This window comes from Catharus ustulatus, chromosome W (assembly GCF_009819885.2).
Source record: "Catharus ustulatus isolate bCatUst1 chromosome W, bCatUst1.pri.v2, whole genome shotgun sequence".
Lineage (NCBI taxonomy): Eukaryota > Metazoa > Chordata > Aves > Passeriformes > Turdidae > Catharus > Catharus ustulatus.
This window is the reverse complement of record NC_046261.2, coordinates 6976913-6997906: the sequence shown is the minus strand read 5'-3', so window position 1 is coordinate 6997906 and position 20994 is coordinate 6976913. Positions and strand designations below refer to the sequence as shown.

At 45.7% G+C, this 20994-nt stretch overlaps 1 protein-coding gene across 3 annotated transcripts in view; it reads right to left on the bottom strand.

Moving 5' to 3' along the window:
• Positions 1-7289, bottom strand: part of LOC117005088 (nipped-B-like protein) — a 174179-nt gene extending 166890 nt beyond the window's left edge. For 2 of the 3 annotated variants that reach the window (XM_033076350.2, XM_033076349.2), the window contains exon 1: positions 6790-7289. The gene's annotated coding sequence lies outside the window, so the exon portion shown is untranslated. The remainder of the gene's footprint in view (positions 1-6789) is intronic. The other variant, XM_033076347.1, reaches the window with a different exon arrangement.
• Positions 7290-20994: the final 13705 nt, after the last annotated feature.

Genomic DNA, 20994 nt, shown 5'->3' with positions numbered 1-20994 from the left:
AGTTGATCTTTGCAGTCTTCCCTGGGATGCAAGTGATATACACCCACCTTTTAAAGGTAGCTCAATCTTTCTAGTGTGAAACGTTAACACATTTTCACAAGTCACAGGCTACTTTTGGAAAAGATTCTCAGTTCTATGCAGCTTTGCTATTGTAGAAGCATAGAATCAATTTTCTTTTTTTCCAAACTGGAAATTACAGCAATTTCATTATTATAAGCCGCACGTGATTATAAGTTGCACGTCCGGGTGTCAGCAACTGTCTTGGATTACAATAGAGAGTGTGATAAAAGGTATCTATTCTATCACCATCTGTTGAGGATGGGGGCAGTGATCCTTATCTCCACGGCAGATATTCTGCTAATGGGCCATCCATTGAAACCAGGCGGGGCATTATTCTTTATCTTTTCACAACCCATCCTTCTTCCAGGGAGTCATTTTCTGCTAATGGTCCATTGAGTCCCACTGTGTGACTGATAAAATTACTTCATCCCATTGGAAGTTGCTCCAGCCAGGGGGAAGAGCCCAACATTTTTTACCAAGATAAAAACAGAGGTTTTGGGACACTAACGTAGCCCCTTTCTCCACTGGACTCCAGAGGAAAACCGGATTTCTGCACATCAACACTGGACCTCCGGAGGCAAACTGCACCTTCTACAGGACCACTGCTTCAACTGAATCACATCTGTCACTGCAAGAGGATGCAACCACCATTTAATGGGACTGCTACCAACATCCTGCCTGACGGGGTGTCAGGTTGTACTCTGACTTTGTCAGGGTTTGGAGTTTGTTTCTTTGTTGTACTGTATTTCTATTTTAATTTCCCTAGTAAAGAACTGTTATTCCTAATTCCCATATCTTTGCCTGAAAGCCCCTTGATTTCAAAATTATAATACAGTAATTTCACGATTACAAGCCACACCTGATTATAAGCCGTTCTGTCGTTTGCAGCGGGGACCCGCATGCAACAAAGTTGCCAATTAGTAACAGAATCGCGGGGTTTACTGGCTCGGCTAGGGGCTGTGTGGGCTCGGCCCGCTCGGGGTTGCCAACGGGGCCAGGTGGCCCAGCTCGGCGCTGCTCAGTGGCGGCGGGCGGGCACGGAGACCCCACCCGCTCACATGGTGGCGCCAGGCAGGTACAGAGCCCACCTGCTTGCTCCTGCGGTGCCGGTGGGAGGCGGGCATGGAGCACCCCCACTCGCTCCCACAGCAGGCAGGCACGGAGCCCCGCGCCTCTCCCCTGCACTGCCGGCACGGAACCCACCTCCACCCACCGTGCAACAGAGTAACCAATTTGTAACAATCGCGTAATCCCGGGTTTTACCGGCAGGTGCTTGGCTTGGCACCTCGGTTTCCACATCCAGGTTTGGAAATTTCAGAAATTTTTTCATATATTAGCCGCTCCTGAGTGTAAGCCGCATTTCCGGTGTGGGATCAAAATTTTAGTGGAAATTGTGCGGTTTATAATCGTGAAATTTCTGTAATTTGGATGGAGGGGCTTTACATTCTCCATTTCAAAGAGAAGCTCCTGCCTTTCTCACCAGACACCTGTCCTCCAAACTAAAACAGTAACTTTTCGTTCTTTGTCCATATATAAGCCGCACCTGATTATAAGTTGCACTTCCAGGTTCAGATCAAAATTTTAGTCAAAATGTTGCAGCTTATAATCGTGAAATTACTGTACTTTAGTACAAAGGAGTCCCAGAGACTACACATTTATGGGAAACTTCTGACAATATAGAAACATTAAAAATGAAGCGTGATACTCTTCTAGTTTCATTCACATGCCATTTAAACAGAAACCAGAAATGGCTGAAATTGATCAAGCCTCAACTACCTTAAACTTGCATCAATATTAACATATACACTCAAGCAGAAATAAAGAGTATCTAGTTCTCAGTTCCCCATCTTTCCTTTTTTCATTTGACACTGAGTCACCTACATGGATAGGGATACTATCTTTTGCTAGCTAGTCACCCAGGCTTTCAAACTCTCAAGTTCCTTTCCTGTTCTCCAGTAGTGTAATACCTTACCTTACCACCAACCTCTGTGATAAAACACAACTGAGAACAGAGTATCAAGGGAAAGATCGGTTCTTGGGAGAACAGGCTGTTTATCTTCTCAAAAAAATTTAAACTCTTCCCATTAAACTCACAGGACATGATCCAGGGACAACTCTCAATTCATAACTCTTTATTCTGTCTTTAACAGTTGCCATGGGAAACCATAAATTAAAGCTTGCACAACCACAAGTGGCCTTCACAGACCACGCATTTGACATGACTGCATGCTTTGGGACACATGATAATATCGGATAATGTGAAATAGTAGTTTAGTACTATATAGAGTCCTGCTATTAGTATAAATTTGCCTTGGATATATTCATTTACAGTAATTTCATGACCATAAGGCGCACCGGATTATAAGGCGCATCCCTCAGGAGCCGGCACATTTCGCAACTTTGTAGATCAAATAAGGCGCACAGGACTATAAGGCGCACTTTTTTTTTTTGCAGTGAGGAGCCGCGCGGCGCGCAACAAAGTAACGAATTGCTGGCAGGTGCTCAATTTGCAAACATTTTTCAAAGATCGGTGTAGCCTTTAAATGCAGCCCCAGGCGCCATCCCCGTGCAGCGGGCCCCGGCACTCCCGCCTGCCCCCGGCACCGGCTGGCACGGCTCACGGCACCCGGCTCCCACCACGCGACCGCGCTGCGTCCCGGCTTCCCTGCGGCCAGTGGCGATGGTACTTCCCGTTGCTTCCCCGCGGTCGCATCACTTCTCTCCGCTTCCCTGGGGCTGCGCCACTTGTCGCCGCTTTTCGGCAGCCGCGGCAGCTTCCCCACCACCGCTTCTCGGCGGTCGCAAGGGGTTCCGCTGGCGCCACGATTCGGCGGCCGCAGGGGCTCGGCCGGCGCCGCGATTCCGCGGCCGCAAGGGGTTTCCCTGCCACACCCCTCGGGGAGTCGGCAAAATTCGCAACTTTGTAGATCAGATAAGGCGCACCGGACTATAAGGCTCACTTTTGTTTTGCAGTGAGGCTCCGCCCCCAGCTCCCCCCGTGCGGTTTCTGGCCGAGGTCCCGCCTCAACCCGGCAGCCATTGGCCCCCGGGCCCCCCTGTACCCGGCAGGGGCGGTGCTGCGGGTCCCCAGGCCTGCCTTCACCCGGCAGCCATGGGCCCCCAGGCCCACCTCCACCTGGCAGGGGCGGAGCCGCAGGCCCCCAGGCCCGCCTTCAGCTGGCAGCCATGGGCCGCCTGGACCCGCGGGCCCCCAGGCCTGCATTCACCTGGCAGCCATGGACGCCCGGGACTGCCTGGACCCGGGAGGGAGGGTGCCGAGGGCCCCCAGGCCTGTCTTCACCCGGCAGCCATGGGCCTCCAGGCCCACCTCCACCCGGCAGGGGCGGAGCCGTGGGCCCATGGGCCCGCCTACAGCCGGCTGCTGTGGCACTTCCAGTTCCCCACACGGCTCACAGCTCACACTTCCGGTTTGGCAAATTTCGCAACTTTGTCCATCAGATAAGGCGCACCGGACTATAAGGCGCACTTCCAGGTTCAAGGGAAAATTTTAGTCAAAAAGGTGCGCCTTATAGTCGTGAAATTACTGTATATCAAGTGGGTTATAACAGTGTACCAGTCAGCTATGATTTCCCATGCACTGTATGAAGCACTGAATTGGAACCAGAAGGGTAAGGGGGAAATACAGTAATGTAGTTAAAAACCCAGTGTATGGGGAAGGGAGCTGGATTAAATTTGTTTCTGCAATTTTAGTCTGTTGTTTCCTTATCAGAGCCCCTGACTGCAGCCCAGCATTTTTTAACTGCTCCTGTAAAATGCATTGCCTGTCTACACATACACATGCCTTCAGGAAATAAAGTGCTTCAAATCAAGACAGAGAAATAATCTGAAAAAGAAAATATCTAACCATTTAAAGAATGTTGAAATCTCCAATTGGAAAAGCACTTAGAACCAACTGATACACATACTAAAAGCAATAATTTTTTTTCTATAATTTTCCCCAACTTAGTTTAATATGAAAAAAAAGTTTTACAGTGTTTCCTTTTTTAGTTACTTAGAGGTATAATTTTGCTTCTCTAATGCTGTTCTGTTACTCCAAAATTAAAATGTTAAAAAATTATTTTTAAAAAGGAGTATAAAAACAGCATCAAAAGAAAGTTTTAAAGAAGTAAAGAAATAAAATGTGTACGCAGGAAACATTCAAACTGCACAAGGTAGTCAAAAGCACAAAATAAAAATAACAAGAAGAAGAAAATATTTTCCTCCTTCAATTGAAATAATTGCTACAACAAACACCTCGAGAATAATTAATTTTGTATTTCCATAACATGAATAAAATAACTACATCCTACTTAAGCAGTTAGCTTTTGTGATAAACAGCAGACCAATATAAACTCCTAACACTAGAGCAAAAGCAGTATGAAGGTGATGGCTCTTGCTTTCCATACACACACACACTCTTTAAATGTGCTAAAAAATATAAACAAAAAATAAGTAATCTTAAAAACATTTCTACATTAAGTATTTCTGCATGCTAAATATATTTTTATGACAAAAAAAATTTACAACTACATAAACTGTGATGGTGCAACTAATTCAGGAACAAATAAAACAAAAAAACCCTCATTACAAATAGGCATCATCTTAGATTTCCCTCTATAAATACATCTATTTTTCATACCAGAAAAGTGCATGTTTTCTGATTTAAGGAAAAAAGACCACATCATAAACACAACTCAGGCAATATAAACTTGACAGGAACTACATAACTCCAGTAGCTTATTTCCTGCTCTCATATATATTTAAAGCAAACCTCCTTCAATAAGTCAGAAAAGTTCAAACAATGGCTTAATTTTTATTAAAATGAAGAGTGGACAAAAGAAACAAATGAGCTCATGTCCTTTCTGGATGATGAAACTACCCAAGAACTACAACTACTTTCTTTCCTGTAAAGCAGTTACACTCGGCCTCTGCATATCACAGACCAAAAGAAAACAGCAATGCGGCTACACACAGTTAGAGACGACTAATGACTCCCTCTGCAATTCACAAAGTTTAAAATTAAAAATCTGCTTTTTCAAAGTGTAAATGGTTCCACTCCACACACATAGACCTGAGGCCCTGTTGCAGTGTTCAACAGGATCAGGCAGCACAAAGACAGGAATGGGAGATCAGTGGGAGGGAGGGTGGAAGGGAGGGAGGGATTTAGGCTCAGCAGGAGCTTCAGGCTTTTTAAAATTCAAACTGCTCCCTGACCAAGAGGAATCACGGACATGCTACTGAGTACTACACGAATTTACAGCATTAAAAACACACCTTCTACATGACAGCTATATTCATGTCACCCTTTTAAACAAGTATCAAGGCACTCAAAGACACGATAGCAGAGTTTTATAAAACTCTAAACACAATATACCAGAAATTCATTACCACTTATTACAAGATCTGCCTAAACAACTAAAAAAAACTACTGAAAAATAAACAAATTCTGTAATGTTGATACTTGTTTGCCATTTACAAATTTATTTTCTATATGAAACTTGGTATCTTAAAATTTCCCTCAATTATGTAATTTCTGTATGAGTATTTTTATTAGTTCATAGGATGTTTATTGTAAATCTACCTCAACTTTTAATAACACTCCGAACTCTACTACACAGTAAGTCCAAGATTTACCGTACTCTAAATTAGCTACCATTTATAAATAAAGAGGTGACAATCAATCGTCATTTACAAAACACATTTAACCTGTTAAAATGACAACTAATTACATACTTAAACATCATGGACACAAACAGCCAATAACGATCTCAGGATCTCAAAGGAATATGGCATGATAAGAAATGATTACACTTAAAACGTTCCTCAGTTTTCACTTAATTAAATTTAGTACTGATTCTCAAATACTTAGGCTAAGATCTCATCTTCACCTTGACCCCTGAAACATCATAAATACAGCTCTCTACACATGACCCCTCTCCCATTTTCTGTTTGTTAAGAGTATAAAATAGTATTTCATCTGCATTCAATACATATTCCTGTAATGTATACAGCACATGCACATGGAGACTGTGTGGAGTACCTGACACAATATGCTTGTCTGTCTGTATTTTCTAGGTCCGCGGGCATCCGTGTTGTGTCAACCATGTCACAAGTGCTAGCCTTATACTATAAATAGTCAGTGATTAACACACTAATCAATTGCTATATTATGTAGAAATTAAACCTCTACGTTATAAATCCATGTGCCTCCGAAGTTCTGAATGTTCAGAACAGAGTTGGTTAAAAAGATAAGGTAATAGCGAAGAGAGATGGTATTTTTGTTCCTGGGTATTTACGTTGTCTCGCTTTCCCCACTCTTCCACTTACTTCGCCCCCGACTTCAGAAGTTGTAAATATAGCAAAGGATCAGTGCACATTTGCGGCTAATTATATTGTTTCCTCCTGCTGCTGCTCCTCTCCAGATTGAGGCCTGTTACTGAGAAACCGCTTCGTCTTTCTAATCCCCGAACTGGAGTAAAAGCGCTGGCCGACGGGCCTGCGCCCTCCGCCGGGGCTGGGGCCTCCCGGCAGTCCGGAAAGAACTAATCTCCTCCCCCAGACCCGACCGAGCAGGAAGGGGGGCTGCTAAATAAACACCTCCGGTTACCACTTACTCCCCTCTATCCCAGAGAGCAGGTAATCCCCTTTGGTCCCAGCAGTGCAGGGCCGGGAGGATCGGCCCACTGCTAGAGAGGGCAGAGAGGGGAAGGAGAGATGAAGGGGGATTACCTGAGCAAATCGGCGTCCGAATCCGACGAGAATCCGAGAGAGGGGGAGAGAAATCTGTCCCCTCCCTCCTCAGAAGAGCTGTCGCCGCTCCTAGGCCGCGGCCACCGCCACCGCGAAGCAGGAGGAGGATGGGAGATAATATAACAACAATAATCCGGGCCGGGAGGGGGGCTGGCTCCTCTTCCGTCTCCTCCTCAGTGCAGCGAACATGAAGAGCCAGGGGGTGAGCGGCCAAGACAAATCCCTTTTTCCCCGAGCCTGCTTCACAGCATCAACATGGGCTGAACCAAACCGGTTCCTAGACACATTCCAAGCGGCGGGGTAGGGGTGGGGGGAGGGGAGGGCAGGGCAGCTGCCAAGAGGCCGCTGCTTCCTCTGTGCATGCGAGTGCAGGAGGATAGGGGAGGGAACGGCCTGAGCGGAGTAAGCCGTGAGTCGGTACTGGGGGGGTGGGGGAGGGGGGAGGCGGAAAGAGGAAGAAGAAGAGGAGGAGATGGGGAAAGAAAAGGAAAGGATCCTCTGTGTCTCTCGCTCTCAGAACAAAATGCCGACCGGAAGTGCAGCTGCAGGAATTACTCCCTCCACCGGCGCCAAACACCAACAACTTCCCCTTTCCTATTCACTCAACTAGCGTCGTTTCCGCCGCCGTTACTGCGCTGCTCCCTGCCGCTCTGCCGCTCCCTTCCTAACTCTGCTACACCTGGAGAGGTTCCCTCCGCCTCGTCTCGCCTAGCAGCAGCGGGCATAACTGAGTCTCCGCTGTGTGACTTTCCCCTTCCCCACTCCTTCAACTACTGCCTCTTTTTCTTTCTTCTCTCCCCTTCTGGTGAAGAAGACCGGAGTTTATGCTTAAGCCTGCGCTGAGAGGAAGGCAGCCAGTGATTTGTGATTAATTGACCGTTGAAAAAAAACACGTTTTGGGTTTTATTTTTGCCTTTCTTAAGGATGATAGGAAGCAGGGCTGCAAAATAACACCTCCTAGGAGGCGGACTTAAAAAAGGCGTCTTAGAATGAACTCACAAAGGTGGCAGTCTCGTCCTCCTTTACCTCCCTTCCCCCGCGGATGAGATGTGTCAGACCTGAGACGCTTCCTGGAGTTACTGTTACCGCTAGTGTTCGTCTGTGTGGGTGTAAATAGGCCGCATCGCAGGAACTGAAACACCCGATGCTGAAAGCGTTGCCAGGGTGAGGAATTTACAAGCGGACGTTCCGAAGTGGAGTGGTTTTTACAAACAACGTTTTTGGACGAGCACGGGGGGAAATGCTGATGTTTGTATGAAGGGCCCTTTGCTGGAGGCTGATGCTCTCTGCCATCACCAGACTTACTGGAAATATTTTAATTGAGGATTGTGATGGAGTGTTTGGTGAAAGAGAATGCCCTAGTCTGAAAGTTTTTCTGTTTTTTCTCTGTACAGGGAAAACTGTGAACAATCACAGAACGGCTTAATAGCATTTCTAGCTGATTAATTAATTATGTCTTTTCCTACTCGTTTTGATCATCAGTACTTGGACAAAAATCCTTTGATTTTTAGAGGAAACCTTCCTTGTCTGTGGACTTCAAGATTCAGCCATACAGTTGAACACAGCTAGCTTTAAATATCCTGTGACATATAAACACACTCAGCACTGGATGGATATTATTTGCGCAAAGGGATAATATCTTGCACCAATGCACTTAAATCTTTTAAATTCTTAGGATTTCCTGAATAACACTGTCTTTAATACAGATTTAAAATGCTTCCCTCAAGCTTGAAGAACTATTAAATCTATAATGTTGGATAAATCAAAAGTTGTTTTACAAGTGTATGTGGTTTTGTTTGAAAGTGCAGAAATGAAGATGGTACTGGAGAATACAGTAATTCAGTACTAGAGATATTAATATCTAATGGATACATAATCATGTACACCTAATAAGGACGGAGTAAACTAGGCTCTAAAAGAAATGTATTATATACCTCTGTTCCAAGTTAATACAGAAGGTCCAAATCCTGTAATTGTTTATTTATTCACAACTTCAAACTATGCATTTGAAATAAAGATAATTAATGGAGTAAATTAAGTATGTTTCTAAGTCTTTGTGCTTAATTTAATACAGTGCAACTGTGTAAGTCAAAGGAGAAAATATTAATCATTTTTTGGTAACAAGCTGAAGTTTAATAAACTACCTTTTTAGGGTTCACATACCCATATGTATGTGGACATATACACCTATAAATTCAAAGGAAAATGGGATTCTAAAATGACAAAGTTGGCCTAGAGATGCTACTTAATCTACTTCTAACTGATTGGTACCAATTCATGTTGATGCAGCCTATAGGTGATTGTAGTAACTTATCTATATAACAATTTTTCTTTTCTTAATTGATGATTTAGTGTGTAAATGAAATGTAAATACTGAAATTTTGTTTTTCAAATGCTAGGTGTCTTCTATATCAAATATACTTTATTCAGTACAAACATAATGGTAAAACATAACATATTTGACTACTTTGTTTCTGTTGGAATTTTCCAATTAAAATTTCACTGGACTATTTTATGTTTTTTAAGTCTTGTTCAACTAAAAGAATTTGTAGAAATTACTCTTTTTTCTGAGTACTATATTATTACCTGCACAAGAAAACGACTAAGTCATTAGTTGTTTTAGATGTTGGTGTTATAACACATGAGCAAATTGGGTTTTTGTTTTTTTTTTTTTCATTAAGGGAAATTAAATACTTCATATGTTTTAGTCCATTAGGTATTACTGTAATCCACTTTTAAGAAGCAAAGTGGAAATTCTTCACATGTGACACCATGTTTTCTTAGAGGTCGCTTGTTTCATAAGGACTGGTATAATATACAGGTACCTGTAATTTTTTTAATGGGATGCACAAACACTGTTTTATTTGCCTGTTAGTAATTTATAGGTAGTGTGTACTTCTGCGCAGAATTTTAGAATAAAAGTGATGTGCCAGTAAAATATTTTTTTTAAATTAATGTCATGATGGTATTTTTTTTAAATAATTGAAAGGAAATCAGTTTCTTATCTGAATGTAATATAGTAATGCAACATATAGCTATCATCCTAAATTTAAGTATTCAAATGATTGGGAATCTGGTGTTAAGGCTGAACTACAACAGTGAATAGAAGGAATGTAAAGATGAATGCTGTGTAACAAGATAAAAGTTATGTTCTCTGCATTGACTTTAGTTCAAAGGAACAAACAATAGCACCATGTAATTAATTCACTAGGGAATATTCATCATTAAAAGTAAGCAACTTAAGTATCAGATGAAGCCTTCAGTGGTACAGGTAAAATAAAAATAAAAAGCTGAGGAAGCCTGAAGATTAAGGAGTAAAATATTTATATAGGTACAGTAATTTCACGACTATAAGGCACACCCTTTTGACTAACATTTTCCCCCGAACCCGGAAGTGCACCTTATCTGATGCACAAAGTTCAGAAATCTGCCTACCCGGAAGTTAGAACCGCGAGCCGCGGGGGGAACCGGCAGGGCTGCAGCTGCCAGGTTGAGGCGGAACGGAGCGGTGGCAGGCACGCCCCAGCCCTGTGGAGGCGGGATGGCCCCTCCACAGGCACGCCCCGGCCCCGTGCAGGCGGGACGGCCCCCCCACAGGCACACCCCGGCCCCATGCGGGCGGGGCGGCCCCTCCACGGGCATAGCCCGGCCCCGTGCAGGCAGGACGGCCCCTCCAGAGGCACGCCCCGGCCCCATGGAGGGGGCACGGAGGGGCAGTGACCATAGCCCGGCCCCAGAGAGGCGGCACGGAGGGGCGACGGGCATGCCCCGACCCCGGTGAGGCGACACGGAGCAGCGGCGGGCATGCCCTGGAGAGGTGGCACGGAGCAGCGGCGGGCATGCCCCGGCCCTGCCGGGTACAGGCGGGCCTGGGGGCCCACGGCACCACCCCTGCCGGGTACAGGGGGGCCCGGGGGCCTATGGCTGCCGGGTTGAGGCAGGGCCTCGGCCAGCAACCGCGCAGGGGGAGCTGGGGACGGAGCCTCACTGCAAAAAAAAAGTGTGCCCTATAGTCCAGTGCGCCTTATATGATCTACAAAGTTGCGCATTTTGCCGACTCCCCGAGGGTGCACCTTATAGTCCGGTGCGCCTTATGGTCGTGAAATTACTCTACTTACTCTAAGTTTACAATTTGATGGTGACTATGGATTTTTTATTATTTGTTTTTTCCTGGTAAGCAAGATGGAGATTTGTGGAGTTTTTTTCTTATTCTAATTATTTAGCATATTTTACCAACAGCAATTTATTATGGAATGAAATTATACAATTTAATTTTTTCTAAGTGATAAACTTGTGTTATCTCTGTTAAAAATGTGCTTCTGTTTGTATGAAAAGAGATATGAATTCTATGGCAGATATATCTTTTGAAATGTATATTTGTAAGAAACAGTTCTCTGGAAGAAAAATTGTAAGCTTTCTTTTTGTCTGTGGTAGGTTGTTTTACCAGGACCTGAGAGTGGTGATATCGATCAGCCATCTCTCAGGCGCTTACATTAGCCAGCAGAGAAAGACCGGAGACCTTACTTGACGCTTTCCACAAGAATCTTTATTTCATGCGAAGGGTGGTCAACCAGGGATTCTCTCAGAGACAAAGGGGAGACAGTCATATTTATAAGTTCAAGGGGGATTCAAACTACAGCCAATAAAAAGTTTATACAAAAAAAATCATCCAATCTAAGTCAAAAGTTCTAAAGGTGAACTGACCAATTACACAAACTAATTTCTAACCAATTATCTTCTAAGGTATTAGGAGAGTGAACAAATTCTTAAGGAATTTGGCTCAGCCTTGGTATCTAGGAGACATTATCTATTACAGTAAGTTCCAGGAGCCAGGGGAAGATGGCTTTGGAGGAATTGTATTATCCACAAAAGATGATAGAAGGCAAAGCTCTAGTATTTTCATTTGAATGTTGCAGTCAGTTTTTGATTATGCAAGGTACTAGGGATTCTGAGTAAATTTTAAATAGAGATAATTTGAAGTATTTAATTTAGGCTATAAAATATATATAACAATTACAGTAATTTCACGAATACAAACCGCATGAACTATAAGCCGCATCTCTGGGTGTTGGCAAACATTTCGTTCTTTGTCCATAAATAAGCCGCACCTGAGTATAAACCGCTCTGTCGTTTGCAGCGAGGACCCACGTGCAACAAAGTCGCCAAATAGTAACAGAACCGCAGCATGACGGGGGGTTTACTGGCTCAGCTAAGGCTGTGCAGGCTCGGCCCACTTGGGGCTGCTGACGGGGCCAGGTGGCCCAGCTCGGTGGGGCCGCTCGGTGAGGCCACTCGGGGCTGACCACTGCCTCTGGGCTCGCTCGCCCCGGCCCGGCGCTGCCCTGCGGTGGCAGGCGGGGACGGAGCACCCCCACTCCCGTGGCGGGCAGGCACAGAGCAGCCCCTGCTCCCGCCGCGGCGGACAGGCACGGAGCACCCCCCGCTCCTGCCGTGGTGGCGGTGGGCAGGCACGGAGCACCCCCCGCTCCCGCCACGGTGGCGGTGGGCAGGCACGGAGCACCCCTGCTCCCGCCGCGGCGGGCAGGGACGGAGCACCCCCCGCTCCCGCTGCGGTGGCGGAGGTCGGGGGTGAAGCCTGCCTGCTCCTGCCACGGCAGGCAGGGGCTGGAGCCCCCCGCTTACCCCACGGGCTGCGGGGATGGCAGCACGGAGCCCCCGCCTCCTCCCCGAACTGTGGGGATGTCAACACAAAGCCCCCTGCCTGAAGTAGGGAACTCCCCTGCCTCCCTCCCTCCCCCCGCGCTGCCAGTGCTGAGCTGGCCCCACCTGCTGCGTAACACCGTAACCAATTTGTAACAATCGTGAAATCCTGGGTTTTACTGGCAGGTGCTCGGCTCGGCACCCTGGCTGGCACTTCTGGGATTGTAAATGTCAGAAAGTAATTCACATATTAGCCGCTCTTGAGTATAAGCTGCATTTCCGGTGTGGGAGCAAAATTTTAGTCAAAATGGTGCGGCTTGTATTCGTGAAATTACTGTAAATACATTATATAACAGGAGAAGAAATCAGTGATAGATTACGATTACCCTGCTGGACAAGTAGATTGTCCCAGTATTGTTATATTAGGGCTGTAAGAACAGACCTAATAACAGTTGTTTTTGTAGGGAAGATAAATTATGAGTTATACGTTATCATTGAAAGAAATTTGAAATCTGACTAAAGATGCTCCTTAGGCTCTTTTCTGTAGGTTTGCTATTGTGGAACTCCAGAAAGGAAGCAGGTGCTATTCCTGATATAATTTCCTGAACTTCCCACATTTTTGTATTTAATCTGAGGCTCATATGACTTTAACTTCTCAAAAGTCTTGTTTTGGGCAGGCACTGGGAAAAGGAACTTACTGTCATGTTTTATAATAAAGATATAGAACTGCATGTCAGTTACATAACAAATGCTGTGCAATTTCATACAAGAGCTGGGAGAACCGTTATGGATTAATTTAGGAGATTATTATAAAAGCATTTGGGTATTTTTATTTTTCACTTTTTAAAGTGTAAAGGTAAATTGATACAGCTTCATAGACCAGAAAGTTAATTTGGACATTCTTCTTCTGGCAAAGGACAGAAATTTAAAAATGGCCTAATGGACTGTTGTATTCAGCACAAGCTGATGAAAACCACACTTCTATGGATTAAAGAAATCTGAAAACATCATATGCTTAAAATGCCTTGCCACTCCCTTTTCAATGGACTTGCCAGTAAAAAGAAGATTTAAGACTGAGCGAGATTTATCAAAATCATGTATGTTAAAAGAGCTCCTTGGGCTTAGGCCTTTTGAAACAGCTTCTTTGAATAAAAACTGGATCTTTTCCATTCTTCAGATACTTATATGTTAACCATCTCAGCTAAAAGATTCAATGACCACATATAAACAGTCTATGCCTAGGACTGTCCTCTGGCATTGTGGCTGGTAGTCACACAATGTTTTATGCCATTATTCTTAAAGACATTTATTCTTCAAAACAGGATAGTCACATGCATCTACTGCCTATTGGGAATGGTTCCTGACTCACTCCCAAACTGTGCCCAGAACTTGTTTGAGAAAATGCTACCTGGCATGCTTTTTAGCCTATGTCAAGGTCTGTTTGAACATTTTAATGCACAATTTTTTTAGACAAATTATTTTCATTTGTCTGTGAATGAAACCACCACAACATATTTGCATTGCTTTTTTACAGATACACCTAATACAGACTTCTTGGAGCAATTAGCCAAAAGGAAGGTAAATAAGAGGAAACTGTGGTCCCCTACTGTTGTAATTGGACGCCAGGCACCCATGAAAGCCCACTCGCTCACCCTCCCCTGCCACAGCTAGGCAGAGGAGAGGAAAAAAATTACAGTAATTTCACGACTATAAGGCGCACCAGAGAAGCCGGGTGGTGCCGACCCCGACCTGGGCGCGGGGGAAACGAGAACCCGGGTGGCCCTGGCCTGGACGCGGGGGGAACGAGAAGTGCAAGCCCGCAACAGCCCCGAGCAGAGCCCACCTGGCGGCGGCATCGGAACAGCAGTGGCGCGGCCCGGGCAGCTGGGGGAAAGCACTGCAGCGGCCGCGGTGGCGCAGCCCCTGCGGCTGTGGCAAAGCGGCGGTGGTGGCGGCGCAGCCTCTGCGGCCGCGGCAAAATGTCGACAAGTGGCGCAGCCACGGGGAAACGGCGACAAGCGCCGCCGCCGCCAACCAGGGGGAAACCGGGACGCAGTGCGGCTGCGTGGTGGGAGCCGGCAGCCGTGAACCGTGCCAACTGGCGCCGGGGACGGGCGGGAGTGCTGGGCCCCGCTGCACGGGGAGGGCGCCTGGGACTGCGTTTAAAGGCTACACCGATCTTTGAAAAATGTTTGCAAATTGAGCACCTGCCAGTAATTCGTTACTTTGTTGCACGCTGCGCGGCTCCTCGCTGCAAAAATAAAGTGTACCTTATAGTCCAGTGTGCCTTATATGATCTACAAAGTTGCGAAATTTACCAACTCTTGGGGGGTGCGCCTTATAGTCCGGTGCGGCTTATGGTCGTGAAATTACTGTAAAGGGTTCATGAGCTGAGATAAGGACCAGGAGAAAACACTCCTAGGGCAAAACAGACTCAGCTTAAAGGTACAAAGTGAAATTATTAGTAACAGAATCAGAGGAGGATAATGAGAAGTAAAATAAACCCTTAAAACACCTTTTTTCCCCCAGCCCATCCTTCCCTCCCACCAACAGTGCAGGCAGACAGGGTATGGGGGTTTGGTCAGTTCATCATCCAAGGATCTTCTGCTGTTCAGGGAGTGGAGTCCTTCCCCTGCTACGCCATGAGGTCCCTTCCATGGGAGACAGTTCTCTGTAAACTTCTCCAATGTGGGTCCACTCTCACAAGCAGCAGTCCTCCCAAAACTGCTGTGGCATGGGTCATTCTTCCACAGGATGCAGTCCTCCAAGGACAGGCTGCTCCAGCTTGGAAGCAGGGCCCCTCTCTCTCCACCAGGTATCTCACTGGATCAGCCTCCTCCAGGCATCCACCCACTCTGAAGTGAGCACTTCCCCCACGGGCTGCGGGTGGATCTTTGCATCCCCTGTGGACCCACGGGCTGCAGAGGAACAACCTGCTTCACCATGGTCATCACCACGGCCTGCATAGGCATCTCGGCTCCGGTGCCTGGAGCACCTCCTCCCCGTCCTTCTCCACCGACCTTAGTGTGTCCATGTTGTTTCCCTCACATGTTCTCACCTCCTCCTCTTCTCTGACTAGAAGAAACAAACTGTGCCCACTTCATTTTGATTTTCTTCTTAAATGTGTTATCACAGAGGTGTTACCAACCTCTCTAATTGGCCCAACTTTGGCCAGCAGCATGTCCATCTTCAAAGCCATCATCGATTGGCTCTGCCAGACATGGTAGATGCTTCTAGCAGCTTCTCACAGAAAGCCACCTCTGTGGACCCCCGCTACCAAAAACCAGACCATGCAAAACCAACACATCTACCTAGAGATAAATCACATTCATATTTCAAATTAATTCTTTATGAAGCAATTACAGTAAATTAATGAATACAAGCCGCACTGAGTATAAGCCACATCTCTGGGTGTTGGCAAACATTTCGGTTTTTGTCCATAAATAAGCCGCACCCGAATATAAGCCGCTCTGTCGTTCGCAGCGAGGACTCGCATGCAACAAAGATGCCAATTAGTAACAGAACCGCGGGAGGGCGGAGTTTACTGGCTGAGCTAAGGCTGTGCAGGCTCGGCCCGCTCGGGGCTGCCGACGGGGCCAGGTGGCCCAGCTCGGCGCTGCCGCTCGGGGCCGGCCGCCGCTGCCACTGGGCTCGGGGCCGACTGCTGCCGCTGCCACTGGGCTCGGGGCCGGCTGCCGCTCAGGGCCGGCTGCCGCTCGGGGCCGGCCGCCGCTGCCACTGGGCTCGGTCACCCCGGGCCGACGCTGCCCCGCGGTGGCAGGCAGGGACGGAGCTTTCCCCGCTCCTACGGCAGCGGCGGCGGGCGGGGACGGAGCTTTCCTGCGCCCGTGGCACCGGTGGCGGGCAGGGATGGAGCTTTCCCGCGCCCGTGGCGCCGGCGGCGGGCGGGGACGGAGTTTCCCTGCTCCTGCTGCGGCGGCGGCGGGCCAGGATGGAGCCTGCCTGCTCCTGCCGCGGCGGGCGGGGACAGAGCACCCCTCCTCCTCCCCGAGCCGCGGCAATGGCTGCGCGGGGCTCCTGTCGGCTCCCTGGGCCGTGGCAATGGCAGCGCAGGCTTCCCCCCCTCCTCCCCGGGCCGCGGCAATGGCGGCACGGGGTCCCCCCGTCTCTCCCCTGGACTGTGGCAGAGGAGGGAAGAGAACTCTCCCGCCTCTCTCCCCGCCCCCCGTGCTGCCTGCAGGGAGCCAGGGCAACAGAGTAACACTGTAACAATCGCAGAATGCCGGCTTTTACTGGCAGGTGCTTGGCTCGGCACCCTGACTGGCACGTCTGGGATTGTAAATGTCAGAAAATTATTCACATATTAGCCGCCCCCGAGTATTAGCCGCACTTCCGGGTTTCCACCAAAATTTTTGTCAAATTGCTGCGGCTTGTATTCGTGAAATTACTGTAGTCACTTTTTTTTTTTTTTATATCCAAAAACCTGACAGAAGGTTGATTGGAATTTGGCTATCAAGTTAGATATTTTTTCATATGAAATCATTTTAGAAAGTTCTCCGTGGTGGCTAAACCAGCCTTTTAACCTGCAGCAGATAACCTTCTTTCTTTTAGACATCCTATGGCACTCATGAAAAGACAGTACAGTGAGAACAGAAAATACATGTGCAATGCAATTAAATAAACACAAGTAACTCCTTTAAATTATGACTTTTAATTTATAATGAAATGTAATTTATTGATTATAAAATAAAAATTAAAAAGTAATAAGGATAATTTCAACATCAGTGGATGTTTTCTACATGCTGAGTAATCCTCTTATAACTTCTTTAAAAAAATGTCTATTTTCTACCTGGACACATATTTACAACTTGGTTGTCAGTGTGGTCATAGGGGCAAACATCAGTCTACTTTGTCAGCACTTCAGGAGATGTGTGGATGCTCCATTAGTGACCCAGCAACCAGTATTAACTTGTTGTGATTTAATTTCTTACAGACTTGCAATAGCACGTATTCTGAGGCACAAAGCCTTTTTTTTTGTTTGTTTTTAACTTTTGATGGGGACAATAACTGGTCCATAAAACTGAATTATTGACTCAGAGAAGCTGCCCACGGTTTTACAGTACAATTAAATACAGATAAATGTCTCTGCCTAGGTGATGCAACTCAGTGATAGTGAAGAAAAAAAAAAGATTGAGTCAAGAATGCACTTTTTAGGAATGCTTAGTATGAAATTTTCAAATAGCCATATGTAGGATGTGAGATTTGTTATGGTAACTCAGGATAGTTCACCTCCCCTGCCCGAGTATGTAAGAGTCCCAAGCATATCCTATCTCATCATCATGGTAACCCAAGGTAGTTCACTTCCCACCCCTCCACAATTGCATATATACCTGTATGGGTGCCAACTGCAGATCTCGGAATTTGGACAACAGTACCTGCATTACATCAGAGTTCGCTAATGAGCAAAACAAGACATTGCATATATATGATATGTTAATCAGTGCAAGTTTTATTATCCACCCCTGTGGTGATCTCCTTTGAGCTTCACTTCCTAGGAGGGCTCCACTGTGTCAGGTCCCCATTTGTTTAGCATCAGTGTCCCAGGGCTCCCACCATGGTAATGTTGTGCTTTCATTAAAGCAAATTATTTCAGTTGCTGAGTGTTGTGCCTCATCCCTGGGGAAGCTGCACCTACTTTTTGCTCATAACAACAAAACTTAAAAATCAAGTCAAAATTATGTATTAATGGAAATTAACCTTTTCTGTACTATGATGTATTTAAATTCTAGGTTTTGATGTTTAAATTTCTCTTATTGCCCTCCCACTGTTTTAAAATCCTACGTGACTTCCCTCAGATTCCCTAAACATAATTAACCTTTGAAGAAAAGAACAGCATAGAAAAACTTGACCTAAGAGGTATATATTTTGAGAAATTATGGAATAAACCTGGACAGTTTTCTTAAAGGTTTTGGATATGTAAGTGGAAATTGTTTACAAATCTTGACTATAATAAAAGAACATTGGTGTGCACAGCATTGTTAATTTATGTTAATTTATAGATTACAGTTACTATTGAACATTTTGTAGGTTTACCAACTTCCTTTACTCTATTCCCACTAAATATTTCAATACAGTGCAAGTACTCATGAAAGATCATGTAGTGACTCTTCTAAAAAGGCTGTAATATGTATACCTGTGCTTTTGTTAGTATGTTTTCCATGCAGAGTTCAATGTATTAGGTTGGCCTGTTATCCATAATTTTGTTGTTAGAGAAAACATATTAGAGCTAGTTATCATAGACAGTATTCTTTAAAATCAATATAAATAGTTAAACTTTCTGGAACAAGAACAGTCTTCATGAGAACATGAATATATGTCACCACCCAAAACAAAGGCACATGTATATGGCATGTGTTTTATTGAAAATTTTGAGGATAAGCACGTGTGAGAAAAAAAAAAAAGCCATAGAAACACATGCAGAGAAGATACTGTCCTGGTTTGAAAGACAGGTGCCTGCCAAGGAAGGCAGGAACTTCCCTTGGAATGGAAAATATGACTCCCTTGTCTCCAAATTATTATAACTTTGAAGTTACGGGGCTTTCAGACAAAGATTGGGAAAAAAATACAGTTCTTTACTAAAATATATATATGTATAACAAGACAACCAACAACAATGGCAGCAACAACAAACAAACAAGTTCCAATAACAGCCTTCTCTCAGCCGTCAAGCACTTTCCCCTTTGGTGTAGTTATGGCCAGAGCTGTCAGGGGTGCTGTTGGCTCCCGGCCAGGCATGGCAGGTGTGATGATTCCCCCGTGGCTGCAGGGGGTGCTGTGGTGTGAGCGCAGCCTCCTCTTCACGTGGTAATGGCGGCTCAGCTTGTGGGAAGAGATAGAAAAGGGACTTCCTTTGCAAACTCACAAGCAGCAGCCAGTTTCAGTGCCCCTCGGGAAGCTGAATGGACTGCAGCAGAAACCTCGGAGCAGCAGGTTGGAACAGCAGAGGTGAGCATACCCAGGGTGGCATACAAAGTGTATCAAAGACTCCGAAGCTGTGGCAGAACCCGCAGGGGTCTGGGCGGACATGAGGTGTCAGGAAAATGAATCCACAAACACCAGAGGTTTATGTCCAAAAAGGAGACAGAGGACTCCTGTTACTTTATTCAAATAAAGGGAGAGGCCCTGGGGCATTTCCCCTGGGGTCTCTCAAAGTTTTAGAGGACACAGCCTCCTTTTTATCCTAATTTCCCAGCCACATTTCCCTCTCTCTTTCCCCATTGGCTGAGGTACTTGAGAGGTACAGACTTCCCGAAATGCCTAATACAGACCCCCTTCTAATGTATACCCCCCCTTTTTTTCTTTTTCCCTGTGTCTTTGTTCTTTTTCTCTAAATCCAGATATTTAGCACAGTCTTCAGTGAGCAACAGTCTGTGTCAATTACTGGAATTCCTGTGGAATTTATGGTTCCCCCCATTGCTTCTTTCACCTCTCCATATCTGGCTTTATCTACCATCGAGCCCACAGTTTGTTTGTAAAGACGCCTCCTTCTCATTCCTTTCGCAGGGTGTTGGAGTCAGTAAGCCAGGTCTCTCCCTGAATTCTTCAGGGACAGATCAGAGTGCAGGGATTGAGTTAAAACCTTTGGATGGATTGAAGTATATCAAGCCATTCACACATAAAGTAGAAGTTTTTAAGTTTTAGTGTAAGTTTTAGTGTAAGTTTATGTTTTAGGATAAGTAAGTAAGTCAGTAAGTAAGTTTTAGTATGAGCTCTAATGCTTTTAGTAAGTGAGAGGTTCAAATGCCAGAGCAGAAGTGCGAGTTCTAGTGAAGGTTGAAAAACATACTAATGTTTTCAGTGGAGGCTCCAGGAACATAGTTTTAGACAGTGCTTAGACATATTAGAGCTCTAGTAAGAATATTGCTTACATTTTTCAGATAGAACAAGATAGGTCGTATGCGTAGTTTATACATAACCTAACGTGTTAAGAATCTAGAATTCTAATAGGTTAAGGAGTGGTGGTCCAAGTTTGCATCTTAACTTGTTGGGAAGATCCTATATAAGAGTATGTATTGGGAAGAGCTGGTGCTTTTTGCCATTGCTTTTCTATTTTGCTTTTGCTTTGCTTTGCTCGCTGCCATCATCAACACCCGAGAAGAAGATAGGAGCTGCCGCAGCAACATCGGCCCCACCGGGACGTCTGGGAGTAGAATCTGCTTCTATCTGGGACTTTATACCAAAACTTAGCATGGACTTTAACGTCTGTGTCTGTGCCTTTTTAGACTGATGTGCTCCTGCAATAAACAACCTTTTAGCAACTATTAGCCGCTTTGCTCATTTTAAGGTAACCTGATGAAGTTGGTGCCTCAGCGCACCGGAGGTTTAACCTCACAACAGGGTGTTGAGTTAAAATGCAGTAAAAAACTTGAAGCAGCAGCAGAAAACAGTGGGGCTGGGTGGGGGGTCGGTCCCTTGAGTAGCTCACCAGTGATGGCTGGTCCCAGGGTCGGGCTGCTGTGCAGAGGGAGTGGCCCGCTGGGGAATGCCCTCGGCTCCCAGCAC